Source organism: Carcharodon carcharias, chromosome 25 (genome assembly GCF_017639515.1).
Source record: "Carcharodon carcharias isolate sCarCar2 chromosome 25, sCarCar2.pri, whole genome shotgun sequence".
Lineage (NCBI taxonomy): Eukaryota > Metazoa > Chordata > Chondrichthyes > Lamniformes > Lamnidae > Carcharodon > Carcharodon carcharias.
Window position 1 is genome coordinate 37,873,556 of NC_054491.1, and position 21,240 is coordinate 37,894,795.

The following is a 21,240-nucleotide window of genomic DNA, read 5'->3' on the forward strand; positions in this document are numbered from 1 at the left end:
CATGCACAGTCTGGGAGCGGGCTGTACGTGCAATTCAGCATTTTAAGTTCATTGGGCCTAGCATGTCTGCGCATAAAGAAAAATAGCATGAAATCTGTGTGTTGATGAGAAGAGTCTCAGGCAGGGAACAGGGAGAGGAAGAAGTCCCAGCTAAGTTTTAAAAAGAGAGCAGCAGAAAAAGGGCTACAATTAGCAGACTAAGTGAAGAGCATTCTGGATAAGCCCTGACAATTGGAGGGCAGCAGAAGGTTGGTGACTTCATGCTGTGCACTGTTGGGGTGAAGTTGCCCACTTTGGAGCAGTAGTATTTTGCTTGGTGTGGCCAAAGAGCTGAAGTTGTTCTTGAGTTGGCGCTTGAGTGTGGATTCAGGAATCCAGGGAAACAGAATCTCAAGAGACAAGATTGAAACCCTGCTATGTGGGCTGTCATTGATGCCACCCAATTTGGATTGACTTGTGGAGAGAATTCCAGGGTGAGATCTTCGAAGGTAAAGATGGAAATCCGAGAGAGAGAGTTTTTCATGAGGTTGGTTGACTCACTGTTTACTGATGTCTGGGTGGGTTGTTGAGAAATCCGTGGACTGTGTCTTGGTTGCATTTGTCAATTAGTGTGCAGTGAGGTGTATTCAATCGCAATTTTCCTGTTAATTCATGTGTATGCTATATTAACCTTGAATGTTAGGCTATAAGATAAATATTGTAAATTGTTTTATCTTTTTGACCTTGTAAAATTTATTTTTGTTTGTTCAAAACCCTTTGAATCTTGGTAATCAGCCTCATTGAAATTTGAAATATGGCGGGTGGGCTGCCAATTTTGGTGCCTGGCCACCACTCCAAGCTATGGGGGTTTGCTCGGGTATCGGGAAGATAGTGGGGTGAGTGCCTGCCCTATTTTACGTGGCACCTCCGCACCCAACCCCCCCCACCCTCCCTCTGTGGGCATGTTGAATTTGGCTCATTAAACAATGGTAAAAGATCCCATTGCACTATTTCCAGAAGAATACTCAAGTTCTTCCTCCTGACCTGTCCAATGTTTATCCCTCAATCAACACCGCTATATATTAAAAAGAACTAGATTACTCAGACGTTACTGTTTGTTGGGGCTTGCTTTGATCAAAATAGCTGCTACATTTCAACAGTGACTATACTTGTTAGTAAAGTGCTTTGGGACATCCTGAGATTGTGACAGGTGCTGTACAAATGCAATTTTTTTTTTGCTTTCCTTTTCCTTTCTGCTAAGAGTTCTGTGGCAGAAAACTGATTGGAGGGATTTGAACACGGAATTTTGAGAAAGGTGGGCGCAGAATTAGGGGGGAGGGAACCACACATTCCAGAACCTTGGGAGGGAAAGGAAGGTTGGTGATAGAGTGGTCACTTGCAAGGATGTTTGTAAAGTTATTTAAGGAGAGGGAAGATGATGGCAAATTTGAAGGGGAGGGAACAGTTCCTGGAGAGAGAGAGCACCTTCACTGAATCACAGTGCAGAAGACGCCCTTTGGCCCATCGAGTCTGCACCGACACGTGAGAAACACCTGACCTACCTAGCTAATTCCATTTACCAGCACTTGGCCCATAGCCTTGAATGTTATGATGTGTCAAGTGCTCATCCAGGTACTTTTTAAAGGATGTGAGGCAACCTGCCTCCACCACCCTCCCAGGCAGCGTGTTCCAGACTGTCACCACCCTCTGGTTGCAGAGGCTGAGAAAGAAATATCTCGGTGAAATATTTTTACAGTACTTGGATGAACAGTAGAGGTCACAGATCTTAAAGGAAAATCGAGAGGGGTGAACAAGTTGAGTTGCTCAGAGGAGGGGCAAGTACCAGAGGAATAAGGGGACTGGCCATTGATTTGGTGATGAAAGCCACACCATTGCCATCACCACAGTTGTCTTGGGCCAGTGGTGGAAGATTTCTGTCAAGGCCATGATGTTCATGCAGTCATTCACAATGAGCACAGAGATGGCAAGGGTCTTGTTCAGAAGCGAATGGACATTCTGGACGGTTATATGGAGAGGGTTGGTGAGAGCTGATCCACTGGCAGTATTGAGTGTCAGCGCTGGGAGGGGTGAGTTTTATGGGAAGGAGATTAGCAAGATTAGTCCCCAGTGTGCTGGCTGACTGGAAGGTCAATGGTGAGAGTAGGTTAGGGTTGCTTCAGAGGATGCCAAAGGAAGCTGTAGGTTTATCTAAAAGGGAGTTGAATGTAGGAGTGTCGAAGGTAACTTAAGGATTGGGATGGGGAGAATGCTTGTGAGGAGAGAAATGAAAGGAGAAATAATGACATGAGAGGGGTGAGGAGAAAAGTAATAAAGGGGAGGGAAAAAGTGTAAATTGAAGTGATGACCTCAGGTCTATAATAGTAGTCAAAATGCACATATGAGTGGAACATAGAGAAAACTCAAGTTACGCATTCCTTCAGCAATTATTAGGGTACATAAAAATCTGGTTGTAGACGGGGGAATAGAGAGGAGACAATAGGAGTGAGTCCAGAGTTAAAGTCAGGGATCCCATAATGTATAATGTTGACATAGATGTGGAGTTGGCATGGAGCATCAGTGAACTGTTACTCAAGTTCAGAGACAGATGTGTCAGGTGAATCCAGAAGTCATTGGCATGGCAGGACAGCTTAGCCAAGCAGAATGGCCTGTCCTGTGGCACATGAGTCATGGACACTTCTTGTGATCCGGACGAGCCCATGTGTAGGAAGTGTCACCGGCTGCAGAAGCTGGAGCTCCGCGTTTCAGAGCTTGAACAGTGGCTGGAGTCTGAGGTGCACCCGTGAGGCAGAGAACTATGTTTAATAGCATGTTCAGGAAGGTGGTCACACTACAAGTTAGGGGCAAGCAGGCAGATAGGGAATGAGCAGGCAGTCCAAGAGAAATGGGCAGGTAGTGCAGGAGTCCCCAGAGGTCCCACTCACTAATCAGTTTTCCATTCTGGATATCGGTGAGGGCAGCAGATCCTTGGAGGAGTGCAGCAAGAGCCAAGCCAGTGGCACCATGGCCCAGCTGTACAGGAGGGGAGGAAGAAGAGTGGAAGGCCAGCACTGATGGGGGATTCTTTAGTTAGGGGAACAAACAGGCATTTCTGTGGCCATCAACTTGATGCCAGAATGGTTTGTTGTCTCCCTGGTGCTCGGGTCAAGGATGTCACAGAATGGCTGCAGGATGTTCTTTTGGAGGAGGTTCAACAGCCAGAGGGTGTGGTGCACATTGGTGCTAACGACATAGGTAGGAAGGGGGAATGTGGTCCTGCAGTTGGAATTTAGGTAGGTAGAAAATTAGCAAGCAGGACCTTTAAAGTAGTAATCTCTTTACTCTGGATTACTCCCAGTGCCACGTGCAAGTGAGTACAGAAATAGGAGGATAAGACAAATGAATGTGTGGCTGGAAAGATGATGCAGGAGGGAGGGCTTTAGATTCCTGGGATACTGGGACTGGAACTGGCGAAGATGGCACCTGTACAAGTTGGATAGGTTGCATCTGAACAGAGCCAGGACAGAGTTCCTTTCGAGTGCTGTTGGGGAGGATTTAAACTAACTTGACAGGGGCGTGGAAACCAGAAAGTAACACCAGGGTGCATGAAATGCTGGGAGAAGCAGATAACACTAAAATAGAGAATAGTAAGTTAACTGATGGAGTCGGAGTACAGGAGCAATTAATGAAGTCTAAATCAGGGTTACACTGCATGTATGTGAATGCATGGAGTATAGTTAATAAAATTCGAGAGTTCCAGGCAAAGATTGCCTTGTGGGATTATTATAATGGGGGACTTTAATTACCCGCATATAGACTGGGATAGTGGTAGTGTAAGTTGCAGTGAGGGACAAGCATTCCTAGACTCTGTTCAGGAGAATTTCGTATAGCAGTGTGTGCCCAGTCCAACAAGGAAGCAGGCATTGCTCGACCTGGTTCTTGGGAATGAGGCGGGCCAAGTAGATCAAGTAACAGTGGGGGAACAGTTAGAGGACAATGATCATTATATCATAAGGTTTAGGAGGATGGTGGAAAATGACATTGGTCAACTCAGTAAGAATAATCAACTGGCGGAGAGCGGACTTCAATGGGGCAAGAACGGAGCTGGGCCGGATAGACTGGAACCAAAGGCTGGTGGGAAAAACAGTGGCCACCTTCAAAGAGGAGATGGTTTGGGCACAGTCAAGGTACGTTCCCTCAAAAGGGAAGTATGGACAAACAAATCCAGAGCTCCCTGGATGAGAGAGGAGATAGAAATTAAGTCGAAGAAAAGTGCTTACGACAGGTGTCAGGTAGCAAATACAATTGAGAACCAAGCTGAATACAGAAGGTTCAGAAGGGATGTGAAAAAGCAAATATGAGAAGCAAAGAGGGATTATGAAAAAAGACTGCTGTTAACATAAAAGGAAATCCCAAAGTATTCTATAAGCACATCAATGGTAAAAGGGTGGTAAAAGGAGGAGCAGGGTCAATTAGGGACCAAAAAGGGGATTTACACATTGATGCAAGAGGTGTAGCTGAGATGTTATATGAATACTTTGCATCTGTCTTTACCTATGAAGCAGATGCTGCCTCGGCCATGGTGATAGAGGAGGAAACTCTATCACAAGAAGGACTTAAAATTGATAAGGAGGACTTATTGGATAAGCTGTCGGTACTTAAAGTTGATAAGGCACCAGGACCGGAATATTGAAGGAAGTGAGAGTGGAAATTGCAGAGGCACTGGCAATAATCTTTCAATGTTCCCTGGATTTGGGGGAGGTGTTGGAAGACTGGAGAATTGCAAACATTATCCCCTTGTTCAAAAAAGGTTGTAAAGATCTGCTCTGCAATTACAGACTAGTCCATTTAACTTTGGTGGTGACCATAAGATGTAGGAGCGGAAGTAGGCCATTCGGCCCAACGAGTCTGCTCTGCCGTTCAATGAAATCATGGCTGATCTGATCATCAGCTCCACTTTCCTGCCTTTTCCCCATAACCCTTGATTCCTTACTGATTAAAAATCTGTCAACCTCAGCCTTGAATATACTTAATGACCCAGTTTCTATAGCCCTCCCTGTGGTAAAGAATTCCGCAGATTGACTACCTACTGAGAGGAGAAATTCCTCCTCATCTCTGTTTTAAATGGGTGACCCCTTACTCTGAGATTATGCCCTTCAGTCCTAGACTCTCCCACAAGAGGAAACAACCTCTCAGTTTCCACCCTGTCAAGCCCTCTAAGAATCTTATGTTTTAATAAGGTCACCTCTCATTCTTCTAAACTCCAATGAGTACAGGCCCAACCTACTCAACCTCTCCTCAGAATAAAATCCCTCCATCCCCAGGATCAACTTAGTGAACATTCTCTGGACTGCTTCCAATGACAGTATATCTTTCCTTTAGATAAGGGGACCAAAACTCTTCACAGTATTCTAGGTGTGATCTAACTAGTGCCTTGTATAATTTTAGCAAGACTTCCTTATTTTATACTCTGTTCCCTTTGAAATAAAGGCCAACATTCCATTTGTCTTCCCTGTTACCTGTTGAACTTGTATGTTAGCTTTTTGGGATTAAAGCATGAGGACCCCCAAATCCCTCTGTCCTGCAGCTTTCTGCAGTCTTTCTCCATTTAAATAATATTCAGCTCCTCTATTCTTCCTGCCAAAATGCATACCCTCACATTTTCCCACGTTATATTTCATCTGCCATGCTTTTTCCCACTCACTTAGTCTACAGAGGGATATAGACAGGTTTTGTCACCCTCACCACTTGCCTTCCCATCTATTTTTGTGTCATCCGCAAACTTGGTGATAGTACATTTATTTCCCTCATCCAAGTCATTAATATATATATTGTAAGTAATTGGGGAAACTTCTGGAAACAATTATTTAGGATAGAATTAATAGTCACATGGAAAAATGTGGATTGATTCAGAAGAGTCGGCATAGATTTGTTAAAGGAAATTCATGTCTAACTAACTTGCTGGAGTTTATTTGAAGAGGTAACAGAGATGGTTGATGAGGGCAAGGTCGTTGATGTGGAGTATATGGACCTCCACAAGGCATTTGATACAGTGCCACACAACAGACTTGTGAGGAAAGTTATAGGTCATGGAATAAAAGGGATAGTAGCAAGTGGATACAAAATTGGCTGAGGGATAGGAAACCGAGTGTAATGGTTAATGGGTATTTTGCAGGCTGGAAGAAGGTTTGTAGTGGAGTTCTCCAGGGGTCGGTATTGGGACCCTTGCTTTTCCTGATATGAATAAATGATTTAGGTCTTGGTGTGCAGGGACAATTTCAAAGTTTGCGGATGACACAAAACTTGGGAGGATTGTGAACTGAGAGGAGGACAGGGTAGGACATCAAAAGGACACTGACGCATTGGTGGAGTGGGCAGATAGGTGGCAGCTGAAGTTCAATGCGGAGAAGTGTGAGGTGATACATTTTGGTACAAAAGAACGTGAAGAGACAGTATAAAATAAAGGATACTATCCTAAGCTGTGCAGGAGCAGAGAGACCTGCGTGCACATGTATGCAGGTCATTAAAGGTGGCAGGACAAGTAGAGCTGTTTTTAAAGCATACAGTATTCTAGGTTTCATTAATAGGGGCATAGAGTACAAGAGCAGGGAGATTATGATGAACTTATATAAGACACTGGTTAGACCTCAGCTGGAGTATTGTGTACAGTTCTGGGTGTTAGACTATAGGGAGGATGTGAAAGTATTGGAGAGAGTGTAGAAGAGGTTTACAAGAATGGTTCCAGGGATGAGACACTTCAGTTATGAGGAAAAATTGGAGAAGTTGGAACTGTTTTCCTTGGAGAGAAGGCTAAGAGGGAACTTGATAGATGTTTTCAAAATCATGAGGGGTCTGGACAGAGTAGATCTGCTCGTAAACAAATCGAGAACCAGAGGGCAAGTTTTTAAAATGGTTTGCAAAAGAAGCAAATGCGAGGTGAGGAAAATACTTTTTCACACAGTGAGTAGTTAGGGTTTGGAATGCACTGCCTGGAAGTGTGGTGGAGGCAGGTTCAATTGAGGCATTTGTGAGGGCATTGGATGATTGTTCCTATTTAAATAATGTGCAGGGTTATGAGGAAAAGGCAGGAGATTGAGCATTTTAACTTAGTTCCAGACAGCCGGTGCAGACATGTTGGGCCAAATGGCCTCCTACTACACTGTAACAGTTTTTTTGTGATAGAATTTCAGCACATGTGCTGATGAAAATAATTCCGTGGGCATGATCACGATCCAGGAGATGTGCAGAATCTGTTGCAGGAAACAGATGTTGGATGGTCACCATTAGATCGTGAAGTGGCAGAGGAATGTACTTCAGCCTGGGAGAATCATTTCTGGCCAGAAACTAAATAAGCTGAAGGTGAAAAAGTCAGCAGAATTAGTTGTCCGGTCACAAGGTGAGGGAAGGAATGTAAGCTAATCAAAGTTAGTTTAAAGTAAAGTGGCAGCTCAGAAACACACCGCATCTTAGCCCAGTGCAGAAGCGTAGTCTTAATATCTAAAGAAATGCAGAAATTTGAAAGTCATGTTTTGAGAAAGATGCAGTGAGAGAAAACTAAGGAGGAGACATACGGGGATGGGAGGTTTAAACTGGCTGTTAAATTGTAGTTAGGGTCGACTATCAGAGCCATGGGATGACTAGTGGAAGAGAGAAGATGGGGGGAGAAAGGGCCAAGAATTGCAGTATATGGTTGTGTAGGGGCATAGGAGGTGTGATTGCTCGGGAGCTGGACTGCCCGTGAGCCATCTTGTTTTTACACTATTCCTTAATATTGTTTTTCTGGCCATTACCAAGACTGTTGTAGCAAGGGGAAAACTGAAAGTTTGAGAGAGGTTTCTGAGGACAGTGCCTTTTTGAATCCACTTGATCGACATCTCTGTGATCAATGGTCGCTGCTTTAGGGGACAATCTCTTTCCTAATTCTTCAGTTCTTCTTGGTTGCAATGTAGTGGGTGGAAACGTGGTTGTAATTATAAGAAAACTCCAAGATGTTGTACACATGTTGATCTAACTTAGCCAACTGTTGTGTCAATATTAATTTTGCACCTGGGGAGATGCAGAACGAAAACCCAATAAAACTTGGGCACTGACTGATACTAGTCCGAACTGGTCTTGTACAGCTTAAAATAGAACTACAGTTTGGACTAGTAACTGTCATAAGTTTTTTTTTTAAACTGGTTTTTCTTTCTTCTGTAATCAGATTAACTTTTCTGCATTGATTGTTTTTGCCACTTTTTGTATTTGATAAACTTAGAGGTACATAGACAGGAGGAGGTGATGATGTAGTGGCATTGTCGCTGGACTAGTAACCCAGAAACCCAGGGTAATGCTCTGGGGACCCGAGTTCGAATGGTGGAATTTGAATTCAATAAAAATCTGGAATTTTTCCAGTCTAATGATGACCATGAAACCCTTGTCGATTGTTGTAAAAACTCATCTGGTTCACTAATTTCCTTTTTAGGAAAGGAAATCTGCCGTCCTTGCCTGGTCTGACCTACATGTGACTCCAGGCCCACAGCAATGTGATTGACTCGTAAATGCCCTCTAACAAGGGCAATTTTAGGGATGGGCAATTAATGCTGGCCTGGCCAGCGATGCCCACACCCAATGTATTTATATAAAAAAAAGGGAAAAGGTGCAAGGTGGCACAGGCCTCAGTCAGCTATCTGGCCGGGCTCAGACTCCATAGTGGAATCTCACAGTCTGACTGATATGTTTTTCTTTCTACTGTTTGAGTCACTTTGACATAAATCAGAGACAAAGGTTTCTATTGAATCCCTGGGCTCACTACATCACCAAACGTTGCGTGCGATGTCACATTATGGCTTGTAGGAATTGAAGGTTTGTTCTTGGGAGTGGTGTTTTGTGCAGAGTCCAAGAAAAGTCGTAAACTGGACACTCAAAACACTTAACAGTAAATGTGTCAGGCTTGGCAAACATTATTGCTTAGCTAACTGTGATGGAGAAGACTGGAATGTGAGTCCTGATTTTCATTGGAAGAGAGGGACAAAGGCTTGCATACTAATGAGAAGTTCTTACACAGAGGAGCACAAAGGAGCTGATTACATCACTGTGACCCCTGTCATTGTCCCTATCATTTACATGTTAAGACTTGTAAATGTCAATTACATTGTTAAGGAAGCAGGTGATTGGTATTTGAACACACATAGATAGGGGATAGCTGATGGCGGACGACCTAAGCGGCTGTGAGGCAATTGTCAGTGGAAACAACTTCAGCTGGGAGTCAATGAATTAAGAAGAAAGATCCCAGACAGCAGGTCTTTGAGGTATATTGCAGGCCCGACAGCTCAATGAGCTCCACTCCCAGCTCGGGAGAGCTCACCAACTCCACATACTGTCCACAGGGGAGTTCTCCTGGTGCAGTGGGACCAACATTCATGTTTTAACTAATGCCACCAAAACAAACTGGGGAACTGGGTGTATGTGAGGATGGTTGTCACTAGACAAAGTCAATTAACTCTCTCAGCAAGGAAATGCTCTGCTTCTTAGTTTTTCCTTCTCCAACTGGCCATGTTAACACCCTGCCCCTCCCCCTCATCACCACACCCACCCACCACCTAAGCACTTCAGCATTGGCAGATATTATCTTGGATTTTCCAATTGATTTTAACACTAAGCAGAAAATGCAAGCTATTCTGCAAGTAAAGTTACACATTAATTCTTCACTATTCATGAGTTATTTATAGAAACGGTCTTCAGAGCAAAGCTTGGAAGAAGTATGTGATGGAACCCTATGAAATGTAACAGCCACCTTATCCCCTCCCTGTTCCCCCCTCCACCCCCTGCAAGCCTTGTAGGCCTTCTCTATTTATCTATCTTTTCTGATCCTCTGCTGATCAGGATAGCCATTGTCCTGCAGAACAGATTTGATGTGTTCTGTATTTCTGTGTGGAGCTTGCAAGGTGAACAAATCGCCAAGGTCCTATTTCAAATCTTTTTTGACAGAGCTCAGCTTCCATGGTAGTTGGTGCATGGTTTATGCAGTATAGTGGTGGTAATTCACCACAGGAATATTAAACTGTTGGCCAGTAGTCTTTAACAATGCTTTTAATTTGTCACCTCATGTTGCTCTTAGCCCCTCTATTCACAATATTTCAGCCAAGTGTGAAACTATAAAGCTGTTCCCATTAACTGATGATGCAAGGATAGAGGGCACAGATTTAAGGTTTTGGCAAGTGATACAAGGAAGGATGTGGGTTAGAACTTTTTTTACACAATGAATGGTAGTGACCTGGAACTTGCTAACTGAGGGTAGTGGAAGCAGAGACCATCAATAATTTCAAAAGGAAATCGGACGGACACTTGAGGGAAATAAGCTCTCAGGGCGAGGGCAACATTGAGCAGGGGAATGGGACTATGAGTGCTCCACAAAAAGCCCCCATGGACTCGATGGGCTAAATGGCCTCCTGTGACTAATGACTCTATGAAATACCTACTTTGACAATCAGTTTTTTTTTTGCATTTAAAATAGACCAGCTTTTTTCCCAGATGATCTTTGCTCATGTTAGCACATTTATTATACTGACAAGCAATAACAGAAAAGCTGACTCTTGGTGCTTCACTAATAAGCTCCTTAATGTGTTTTCAGCCAGCTCCGCCAGATTCATGACTTCTTGGTAACAATAGATTGCAAACAGATGCTGCAGGCTGTCAGCAACAACCATTGTATAAGTGGCAGGTAAGCACTCTGAACTTTGTTTTTGGTGGCACTAAGTGAAAGCTGCATTCTACTTAACAGAGAATAGAAGCATGAAGAACTGTGCAGCTGAGTGACATAGGGCAGGGTAAAATAGTGGTTACTGCCATGCGCCGCCATATGAACACACTCGACCTCTCCCTCCAGCAGCACCGCCGTACCCTTTTTCAAAGCTGCGCGTGCCCCCAGTTTCATTTTATCCTTCGGCTCATCCGACGCCTCAACAAGAAACTTTTTCTCTTTCTCTCAAGTGCTAAGGAACGCAAGCTCCAACAACTCATCGACACCAACACCCATCTAGAACCCTCCACCCCGGCCTGTCCCTCCGTCCCCACCCCATCTTCCAATCCCAACCCCAGCCGTGTATTCACTATACCCCCTGACCTTCCCCTCTCCGATGCTGAACGTTCAGTGCTCAGCAAAGGACTTAGTTTCATACCCTTACGCCCTCACCTCAATGAATTTCGGGCTCGGCATGATGCTGAACTCTTCTTCCGCCGTCTTCGTCTCCGGGCTCACTGCTTTGGGCAGGAGTCCTCTCCCAGTTCAACGGATCCTTTTACCCATCTCCAATATTCTCCCTCCACCTGGACCCCTCCCTCTGGATTCTTACCTTCTCTCGATCTTTTCATTGAGAACTGTCGGCGCGACATTAGTCGTCTCAATTTCTCTGCTCCTCTCACCCATTCTAACCTGTCTCTCTCTGAACTTACTGCACTCCATTCTCTCAGGTCCAACCCTGACATTGTCATCAAACCCGCTGACAAGGGTGGTGCTGTTGTTGTCTGGCGCACTGACCTTTACCTCGTGGAGGCTGAGCGTCAACTCGCAGACACTTCCTCCTACCTCTCCCTGGACCATGACCCCACCACTGAACATCAAGCCATTGTTTCCAGGACTGTCACTGACCTGATCTCCTCTGGGGATCTCCCTCCCACAGCTTCCAACCTGATGGTTGCCCAACCTCGGACGGCCCGCTTCTATCTCCTACCCAAAATCCACAAACAGAACTGCCCTGGTAGACCGATCGTCTCAGCTTGATCCTGCCCCACAGAACTCATTTCTCGTTATCTTGACTCCCTTCTCTCTCCCCTTGTCCAGTCCCTTCCCACCTACATCCGTGATTCCTCTGACACCTTACGTCACATCAACAATTTCCAGTTCCCTGGCCCCAACCGCTTCCTCTTCACCATGGACGTCCAATCCCTCTACACCTCCATCCCCCACCAGGATGGTCTGAGGGCCCTTAGCTTCTTCCTCGAACAGAGGCCCGAACAATCCCCATCCACCACTACTCTCCTCCATCTGGCTGAACTTGTTCTCATGCTGAACAATTTCTCCTTCAACTCCTCTCACTTCCTCCAAATAAAAGGTGTGGCTATGGGTACCCGCATGGGCCCCAGCTATGCCTGTCTCTTTATGGGGTATGTGGAACATTCCTTGTTGCAGTCCTACTCCGGCCCCCTTCCACAACTCTTTCTTCGGTACATCGATGATTACTTCGGTGCCGCTTCATGCTCTCGTCGGGACTTGGGAAAATTTATTAATTTTGCTTCCAGTCTCCACCCCTCCATCATTTTCACGTGGTCCATCTCTGACACTTCCCTTCCCTTCCTTGACCTCTCTGTCTCAATCTCTGGTGATAGATTGTCCACCAATATCCATTACAAACCCACCGACTCCCACAGCTATCTCGACTACAGCTCCTCACACCCCGCTTCCTGTAAGGACTCCATCCCATTCTCTCAGTTCCTTCGCCTCCGTCGCATCTGTTCTGATGATGCTACATTCAAAAACAGTTCCTCTGACATGTCATCCTTCTTCCTTAACCGAGGTTTTCCACCCACGGTCGTTGACAGGGCCCTCAACCGTGTCCGGCCCATCTCCCGCGCATCCGCCCTCACGCCTTCTTCTCCCTCCCAGAAACATGATAGGGTCCCCCTTGTCCTCACTTATCACCCCACCAGCCTCCGCATTCAAAGGATCATCCTCCGCCATTTCCGCCAACTCCAGCATGATGCCACCACCAAACACATCTTCCCTTCACCCCCCTTATCGGCATTCCGTAGGGATCGCTCCCTCCGGGACACCCTGGTCCACTCCTCCATCACCCCCTACTCCTCAACCCCCTCCTATGGCACCACCCCATGCCCCCGCAAAAGATGCAACACCTGCCCCTTCACCTCCTCTCTCCTCACCGTCCAAGGACCCAAACACTCCTTTCAAGTGAAGCAGCATTTCACTTGCATTTCCCCCAACTTAGTCTACTGCATTCGTTGCTCCCAATGTGGTCTCCTCTACATTGGAGAGACCAAACGTAAACTGGGCGACCGCTTTGCAGAACACCTGCGGTCTGTCCGCAAGAATGACCCAAACCTCCCTGTTGCTTGCCATTTTAACACTCCACCCTGCTCTCTTGCCCACATGTCTATCCTTGGCTTGCTGCATTGTTCCAGTGAAGCCCAACGCAAACTGGAGGAACAACACCTCATCTTCCGACTAGGGACTTTACAGCCTTCCGGACTGAATATTGAATTCAACAACTTTAGGTCGTGAGCTCCCTCCCCCATCCCCACCCCCTTTCTGTTTCCCCCTTCCTTTTTTTTTCCAATAAATTATAAAGATTTTCCTTTTCCCACCTATTTCCATTATATAAAAAAAAACCCCACTAGAGCTGTACCTTGAGTGCCCTACCATCCATTCTTAATTAGCACATTCGTTTAGATAATATCACCAACTTTAACTTTAACTTTAACACCTATGTGTTCTATTGTACTATTGTCATTGACATCTTTTGATGATCTGCTTCTATCACTGCTTGTTTGTCCCTACAACCACACCCCCCCCCGCCCCCTCTCTGTCTCTCTATCTCTCCGCCCCCCACACACACACCTTAAACCAGCTTATATTTCAGCTTTTTCCTGGACTCGAACTCAAGTTCTGTCGAAGGGTCATGAGGACTTGAAACGTCAACTCTTTTCCTCTCCGCCAATGCTGCCAGACCTGCTGAGTTTTTCCAGGTAATTCTGTTCTTGTTTAAAATAGTGGTTCTGTTACTGGGCTAGCAATTCAGATTTCAGATCAGGCTGTTGAGGATTTGAATTCTGTTTTCAACAAAAAATCTGGAAATAAAAATGACCATGAAGCTGTTGGATTATTGTGGAAAAAAAACCAACCTGTTCATCAATGTCCTTTTTAGAAAAAAGAATCCTTTACTTGGTCTGGTTTACGTGAGCCTTACAGCGATATGGCTCACTCTGCCTCTCAAATGGCCTAGCGTGCCACTCGGTTGTATTAAACTCGTTAGGAAGAAGGCACCGGCCACCACCGCACAGAAATTAGGGCTGGGCAATAAATTATGGCCAAACCCTGTGATACCCAAATCCAGAAACTTTTTAATATCACAGCTGTATGACACCTCGGTGGGCTCATGCAGCGAGGCAATATGGGTAGAGCTCCGGAATAGGAAGGGTGCAGTCACAATGTTGGGGGTTTACTATAGATTCCTAGCCCTTTCCAAACACTCTGTCCTATTTTGTGTTCTGGAGACTTTAATAGCCTCTCCTGGGCTCTCCTTTATTTTCAGTTTTTGCATAATTTTCCATGAAGTTGAATCCACCACCCACACGCTAACCTGCTGCTTTGTTTCCCATTAGTCATACTTCTTGGAGTTTTACCCTTTGCTATAGGTGAGGTCCCAGAGAACTGGAGAATGGCCAATGTTGTTCCATTGTTTAAGAAGGGTAGCAGGGATAATCCAGGAAATTACAGGCCGGTGAGCCTTATGTCAGTGGTAGGGAAATTATTGGAGAAGATTCTTCGTGACAGGATTTACTACCATTTGGAAGCAAATGGGTGTATTAGTGAGAGGCAGCATGGTTTTGTGAAGGGGAGGTTGTTTCTACTAACTTATCGAGTTTTTCGATGAAGTGACAAAGATGATCAACTATGGAAGGGTAGTGGATGTTACATACGTGGATTTCAGTAAGGCCTTTGACAAGGTCCCTCATGTCAGACTGGTACAGAATGTAAAGTCGCACGGGATCAGAGGTGAGCTGGCAAAATGGATACAGAATTGGCTTGGTCATAGAAGACAGAGGGTAGCAGTGGAAGGGTGCTTTTCTGAATGGAGAGCTGTGACTAGTGGAGTTCCACAGGGATCAGTGCTGGGACCTTTGCTGTTTGTAGTATACGTAAATGATTTGGAGGAAAATGTAACTGGGCTAATTAGTAAGTTTGCAGATGACACTAAGGTTGGAGGCGTTGCAGATAGTGAAGAGGATTGTCAAAGGATACAACGAGATATAGATCTGTTGGAGACTTGGGCGGAGAAATGGCAGATGGAGTTTAATCCAAACAAATGCGAGGTAATGCATTTTGGAAGGTCTAATACAGGCAGGAATTTTACAGTAAATGGCAGAACCCTTAAGTGCATTGACGGGCAGAGGGATCTGGGTGTACAGGTCCACAGGTCACTGAAAGTGGTAACGCAGGTGGATAAGGTAGTCAGGAAGGCATATGGCATGCTTGCCTTCATTGGCAGGGTATCGAGTATAAAAGCTGGGAAGTCATGCTGCAGCTGTATAGAACCTTGGTTAGGCCACACTTGGAATATTGCGTGCAATCTGGTCGTCACATTACCAGAAGGATATGGAGGAATTGGAGAGGGTGCAGAGGAGGTTTACCAGGTCTGGAGGTTATTCTCTATGAGGAGAGGTTGGAGAAACTCGGATTGTTCTCACTAGAGTAACGGAGATTGAGGGCCGACTTGATAGAAGTTTACAAAATTATGAGTGGCATGGACAGAGTAGATAGAAGCTTTTCCCAGGGTGGAAGAGTCAATTACTAGGGGACATAGATTTAAGGTGAGAGGATAAAACCAGAGAGGAGATGTGCGGGGCAAGTTTTTTACGCAGAGGGTAGTGAGTGTCTGGAATTCACTGCCAGAGGAGGTGGTGGAAGCATGTACGATAGTGGTGTTTAAGAGGCAGCTTGACGAATACATGAATAGGATGGGAATAGAGGGATACGGACCCCGGAACTGCAAAATGTTTTAGTTGACGGGCAATATGATCGGCGCAGGCTTGGAGGGCCGAAGGGCCTGTTGCTGTGCTGTACTTTTCTTCTTTAAATATTTAAAACAATTATAAATTGGCCTTATCAGCAATCTTGTAAATAGGACCCAAGCCATTTGCTCACCTTGCAAGCTCGACACAGAAATAGAGCATGTCAAAGTTGTTCTATGGGATGTGGCTATCCTGATCAGATTATTGGTTGCTGTGTAAATAGGTCAAAGGCTGCCACTTCTGGACCTGAAATGAACTCGGTCCACCTCAAATTACCCTGGAAAGTCAGTATCTCAAAATTTTAAACAAGAGGTTAGGCAAGCTGTTTCACTGCAGTGGCTACGTGAGTGGCGTCTTCCACTAACAGAATGCCACCATCAGCCCAAAAGAGATGTTCTGCCTACCACGCAGTTGAGCAACTCCATGTGTGAATTTCAGTGCTGGTGCAATGTTGGGCATGTAGGCTGCACAGCCCAATGATTGGCTGTTAGAGCCAAACAGCACATCCCTTCAGTTATTCATAGCAGGCGGGGTACAGAATATACTCAACCAGCTCATGCTTGCAACAAAACGTCTACTGTTCAATGTGATTCTGCGATTGGGCAGCACTTGCTGAATAATCCTGAGTGTGCTCATAGCTACACTTACAACCAATTTAAGATAATCAGCAATGAGGTTCATTTACGTTTGTTAGAAGTGACGTACATTCCTATGCAGGGGCCCATTCCCTGCAAATAAAAGGAATATGTCCAAGCCTTGTGCATTTTTTTTGAATTACCCAGAAACATGTGGATCCATTAGGCCCCTGTTCCTTTTTTGATGGCACCGGACGAGTTGGCAAATTAACTAGGATTGTCCAATCAGCACCCTTTTCTCCTAAATTATTGTATGAACGTATGAATGTACGAATTAGGAGCAGGAGTAGGCCACTCAGCCCCTTGAGCCTGCTCCACCAAAACACTTATATAAATTGTAAAGAGTTGAGGCCCCAGCACAGACCTCACTCATCACATACTGCCAACCAGAATTTCACGCATTTATAACTACTGTCTGCTTCCTGTTGGATAGCCAATCTTCAATCCATGTTAATATGATACCCTCTACACCATGAACTTTCAGGATCGAATTTTGAGGATGGTGGGCATGTGTGGGAGCAGCCAGGAAACGGTCTGCCGCACACTATCGGACTCCGACTGCGATTTCACACTGATGGGCCAGTTAAGGCCCGCCCCACATGAAACGCTGCTCCGCACAGGCAGGGAAGGGCCGAGCTAGGGTGGGGGCCTGCTGGCTGCAGAGTCCAATGGTGACCCGGCAGCCCGTTTAAAAGTGGTCCAGGCATCCCCTGGATCATGGGCTAGTATCTTGGTGCACACTGGTGAGGGCGCTTCACACTTGAGGTGCAGGTGGAGGCAGAGTGCGCCCAGGACGCCAGCAGTCGGAGGGCTACTGGGGACCTGGACAATGCTGAGTCGAAGGCTGATGATGAGTCCCTGGAGTCGTCCATTAGGCAGTAGATGCAGATGTCCAGCGAGATGTGTGGGAGGATTTGGTGGAGATCCATGAGGGTATGTGTGCCATGGTCTCTGAATGGAGGAGTCCATGCGGAGCATTAGCACTGTGTTGACTGTCATGGCCGAGCGCACTGCCTCCTCCATTGAGAGAGTGGCAACTCTCGTGGAGATGCAGCTCCAGGGACAGAATGAGGGGTTCCTGGGGTTGCGCTTGGACCTGCAAGCCCTCACACAGGTACTGAGCTCAGGTGGTGAGTGTGGGAGATGAATGAGGTATCCCAGCTAGGTGCCCGTCCATCAGTGGTGAGCAGGGAGGTCCACAGTGACCTCACGGTGCATGAGCTGCCTGTCATCTCTTCAGGCTCTTTGGATGATGGCAGCAACTCCTCTGCCCCTCCGCCATGACCGTGTCATCCAATGACGCTGTGGCAATTGGGGAGATGCCAGCCATGGCACTGGCCACTCCCTCCCAGGCAGGACCAGCACAGGCTCCACTGGCCAGAGGTCATCAAGGCCAACAAGAGAGCAGAGTCAGCAGGCTGTTTCAATACCGGTGCCAGCGAGGGGGGAGCACCAAGACATAGCATTCGCAAAAGTAAGTTAAAGGCATCATGAGCACAAGAGGGACAGGTCACGGTGATTTTATATTCATTTATGTTGACTTTATGTATAATGGTCTGGGGTTGAAGACCAGAAATGTTTATGTAAATATTATTGAACTGTCAGAATGAGAAGTTTTTTGTTTTTGTTGTCATGGCTGAGTATACTTCACCTTTTTTTAATTTAATTGGCGTGGGGAGCACCAGTATGTAATGCTGTACATAGGCCCTGAATTTTATTGCACAGGCACTGAGTGTTCTTTGTGTTCAAATGAAAGGGTCCTTTCAGACATCCGGGGTGGAGGAGGCAGCCCTGGCATGTGTTGAAGCTGATCTTTGGTAGCCTAGCTGAAGGAACATTGGATCAAGGCATCCCTGGTATCTCTGCCTCCCTGTAGGTCACTGAGGTCTGGCTCCACGCCTTCAGTGTTCTCCTCACTGTGCTCATCTTCTGGCTCAGTACTGGATTCATCAACTGCATCAAGATCCTCTTCCTCTGTGGAGAGTGCAGCATGCAACCACTAACAGTGACACCTGCTCTGGGGGGTATTGTAGTGCTCCCCCTGAATGGTTCAGGCATCGTAAATGCATCTTGAGAAGACCTATGGTCCTCTCTATCACCACCCTTGTGGAGGCATGACTCGTATTGTAACACTCCTCTGCCTCTGTTCTTGGGTGGCGGAGAGGCGTCATGAACCACCTCGCCAATGGATAGACCTTGTCACCCAGCAGCCATCCATCCAGTCGGGCAGGAGCACTGAAGAGCCTCAGCTCCTGGGAGTGTCTCAGGATGTAAGCTGCCTGGGTACCTTGCACAGACTTGTAGAATCTCCATCCTGTGATCACACACTATCTGCACATTCATGAAGTGGAATCCCTTCCTGTTAATGAAGGCACCCGGCTCACTCAGTGCCTTTATGGCCACTTGTGTAGTCAGTTGCACTCTGGACGCGGGGGGAATCCAGGAAACGCTGCAAAGCCTCTGGCTCGCTCAGCCTGGCTGGCCTCATCCATGCGGTAAAGAATAAAGGTCAGTAGCTGCCTGAACAGAGCTTCTGTCACTAGCTTGATGCAACTGTGGACAGCTGATTGGGAGACTCCACGTGAACCACCCCACTGACCCCTGGAAAGAACCGGAGGCACAAGAGGTTGAGGGCCACTGTGACCTTCAGAGCCCCTGGCATGGAGTTCCCACCCACACAGTCGGAGTTGCCCTCAGGCTTGATCATCTGGCAAATGGAGGTCACTGTCTCCCTTGAGAGGTGGAGCATTGCACCTCAGACATATTGAGGTAGCTGCATCGCCTCCTGTCAACCCTTCTATGGCCCCTTCTGCCTTGAACTTCCTGCTGACCCTGTGCCCCTTGTGTCTGTGTTTCTTCTCACAGGTCCCTCCCCGGAAGCTGCATTGGGACACCTGGCCTCTTCTCCCTTCTGCCCCCTCTTCCTCCTCAGAGGAGGTGCCTCCAGCGGAGACCACCCATTACCAGGGTAATGGAAGGCTGTCTGATACCTGGAGGGGTCCACACAGGTCTGAATCCTCTGGGTGTCTTGCAGACACCAATAAGTCCTGAAAGGAAGCCTGGAAACAATGAAGCCCCAAACAGAGATGAGATTACCAAGTACCAATAAGCAACCTGCAACAGACTATCTCCAAAACCCCTCACTACTCACACTGGCAATGCTGCTGACCCTTTTTATTACACCCGTGGACGAGTTTTTTTGAGAATGTTGGCTGCTGACTGTCTGTTTGCCCATGCGACAAGTGCAAAATCGCATGGGCAAGGAAAAATCACCATCAATTGGACTGTTAAGGGCTTTAAGTGGCCTGTTAATTAATGGCGGGTGCAGGTCCAGCACTTGCGTGCATCCACTGATTTGAAATATTGTTCAATTGTGCAGTGATGTTGGGACACTCACCCTACATTGTGCGCAATTTTACGCCCGATCGGGATGGGCATGTTCCCGCTTGCAGTACGTAAAATTCTGCCCTCAGTTTTCGCAATAACATTTAATGTGGCACCCCACCAAACGCCTTCTGAAAATCTAAGTACAGTACACCCACTGAATCCCCTAAAGAACTCCAATAAATTGGTTAAACACAATTTCCCTTTTACAAAACCATGCTTGAGTTTATCTAAGTTCCCTGTTATAACATCTTTAATAGCTTCTAACATTTTCCCTATGACGGATGTTAAGCCAACTGGCCTGTAGTTTCCTGCTTTCTGTCTCCTCCCTTTTTTGAATAAAGGAGCTACATTAGCTATTTTTCCTATCCCTTAATTTGCCAATTCACTTTAGCCAGCTCTGCTTTCATGCCCTCATAATTGCCCTTATTTTAATTTAAAATACTAGTCTTAGACCCACTCCTCTCTCTCATGACTGAATTTGACAATCAGTTTATTATGATCACTGCTACCTAGGGGCACCTCAACTGTGAGGTCATTAATCCTACCTCATTGGTCATTACCAGGTCTAGTATAGCTTGCTCCTTGGTTGGCTCCAGAATGTGCTGATCTAAGAAATTATCCTGAAAACATTCTATGGAATTTGTCATCTAGGCTATCTTTGACCATCTGATTATTCCAATTTAGATGTAGATTAAAGTCCCCCATAATAATAGCCACATATTTCTGGCAAGCTCCCATTATTTCTTCTTTGATGCCACATCCTACTGTTGTGACGCACTTACTTGTGACTAATGTTAGAGTCCACAAGTGACTTCTTGCCTTTATCATTCTCCCTCCCTCTCCAAACCACTTCTATATCCTGGTTTCCCGAACTTAGGTTATCCCTCTCTATTGTGTTAATGTTGTTTTTAATTAACAGAGCCACCCTGCCACCTTTTCCTAACTTTCTATCCCTCCTAAAATTCTCCATACCTTTCAGTGTTCAGGTCCCAATCTATGCCATCTTACAGCCATGTGTGCAATCCATGTCAGCGATACTACTGTAATTCAACATGGTGATCCGCAGTGATATAAAAGGCAGCTAGCTGCTTGAACCCAGAACAGCATCCTAAGGTATGAAAACCCAAAAGCAGCCAAAGCCTAACTAGAGACCCACACCTAAGAAGAAAAGTTGAAGAACCTTTACCGTAGACTTGGAAGTGAGGAAGCAACCAGAGTGAGTGGAAGTCCATCAGAAAATTGCAAGAGTCTGAGTGACACGGTTCATGGCGTGGTAAGCAAAAATACAAAAGTAGCTGTACTTCTGTTTTTAGAAGAGATGGTGATCCCAAGGGCTCAGCATCCAGAGGGCAGCTGAAAGAGAATGCCAAGTAAAAAAAAAAAGCTTTTTTTCCTGAACAAAGGCTGTTAGAGTTAAATAGAGAAACCTACAGAGCACAGTAAGAACATAAGGAAAAAA

The 21,240-nt window shown here is 46.0% G+C and overlaps 1 protein-coding gene across 5 annotated transcripts in view; it reads left to right on the forward strand.

Annotated features, from left to right (window-relative positions):
- st3gal4 (ST3 beta-galactoside alpha-2,3-sialyltransferase 4) overlaps nucleotides 1-21,240 on the forward strand; it is a 189,949-nt gene that overhangs the window by 11,088 nt on the left and 157,621 nt on the right. For all 5 annotated transcript variants that reach the window (XM_041174381.1, XM_041174379.1, XM_041174376.1 and 2 more), the window contains exon 2: nucleotides 10,586-10,675. The gene's annotated coding sequence lies outside the window, so the exon portion shown is untranslated. The remainder of the gene's footprint in view (nucleotides 1-10,585; nucleotides 10,676-21,240) is intronic.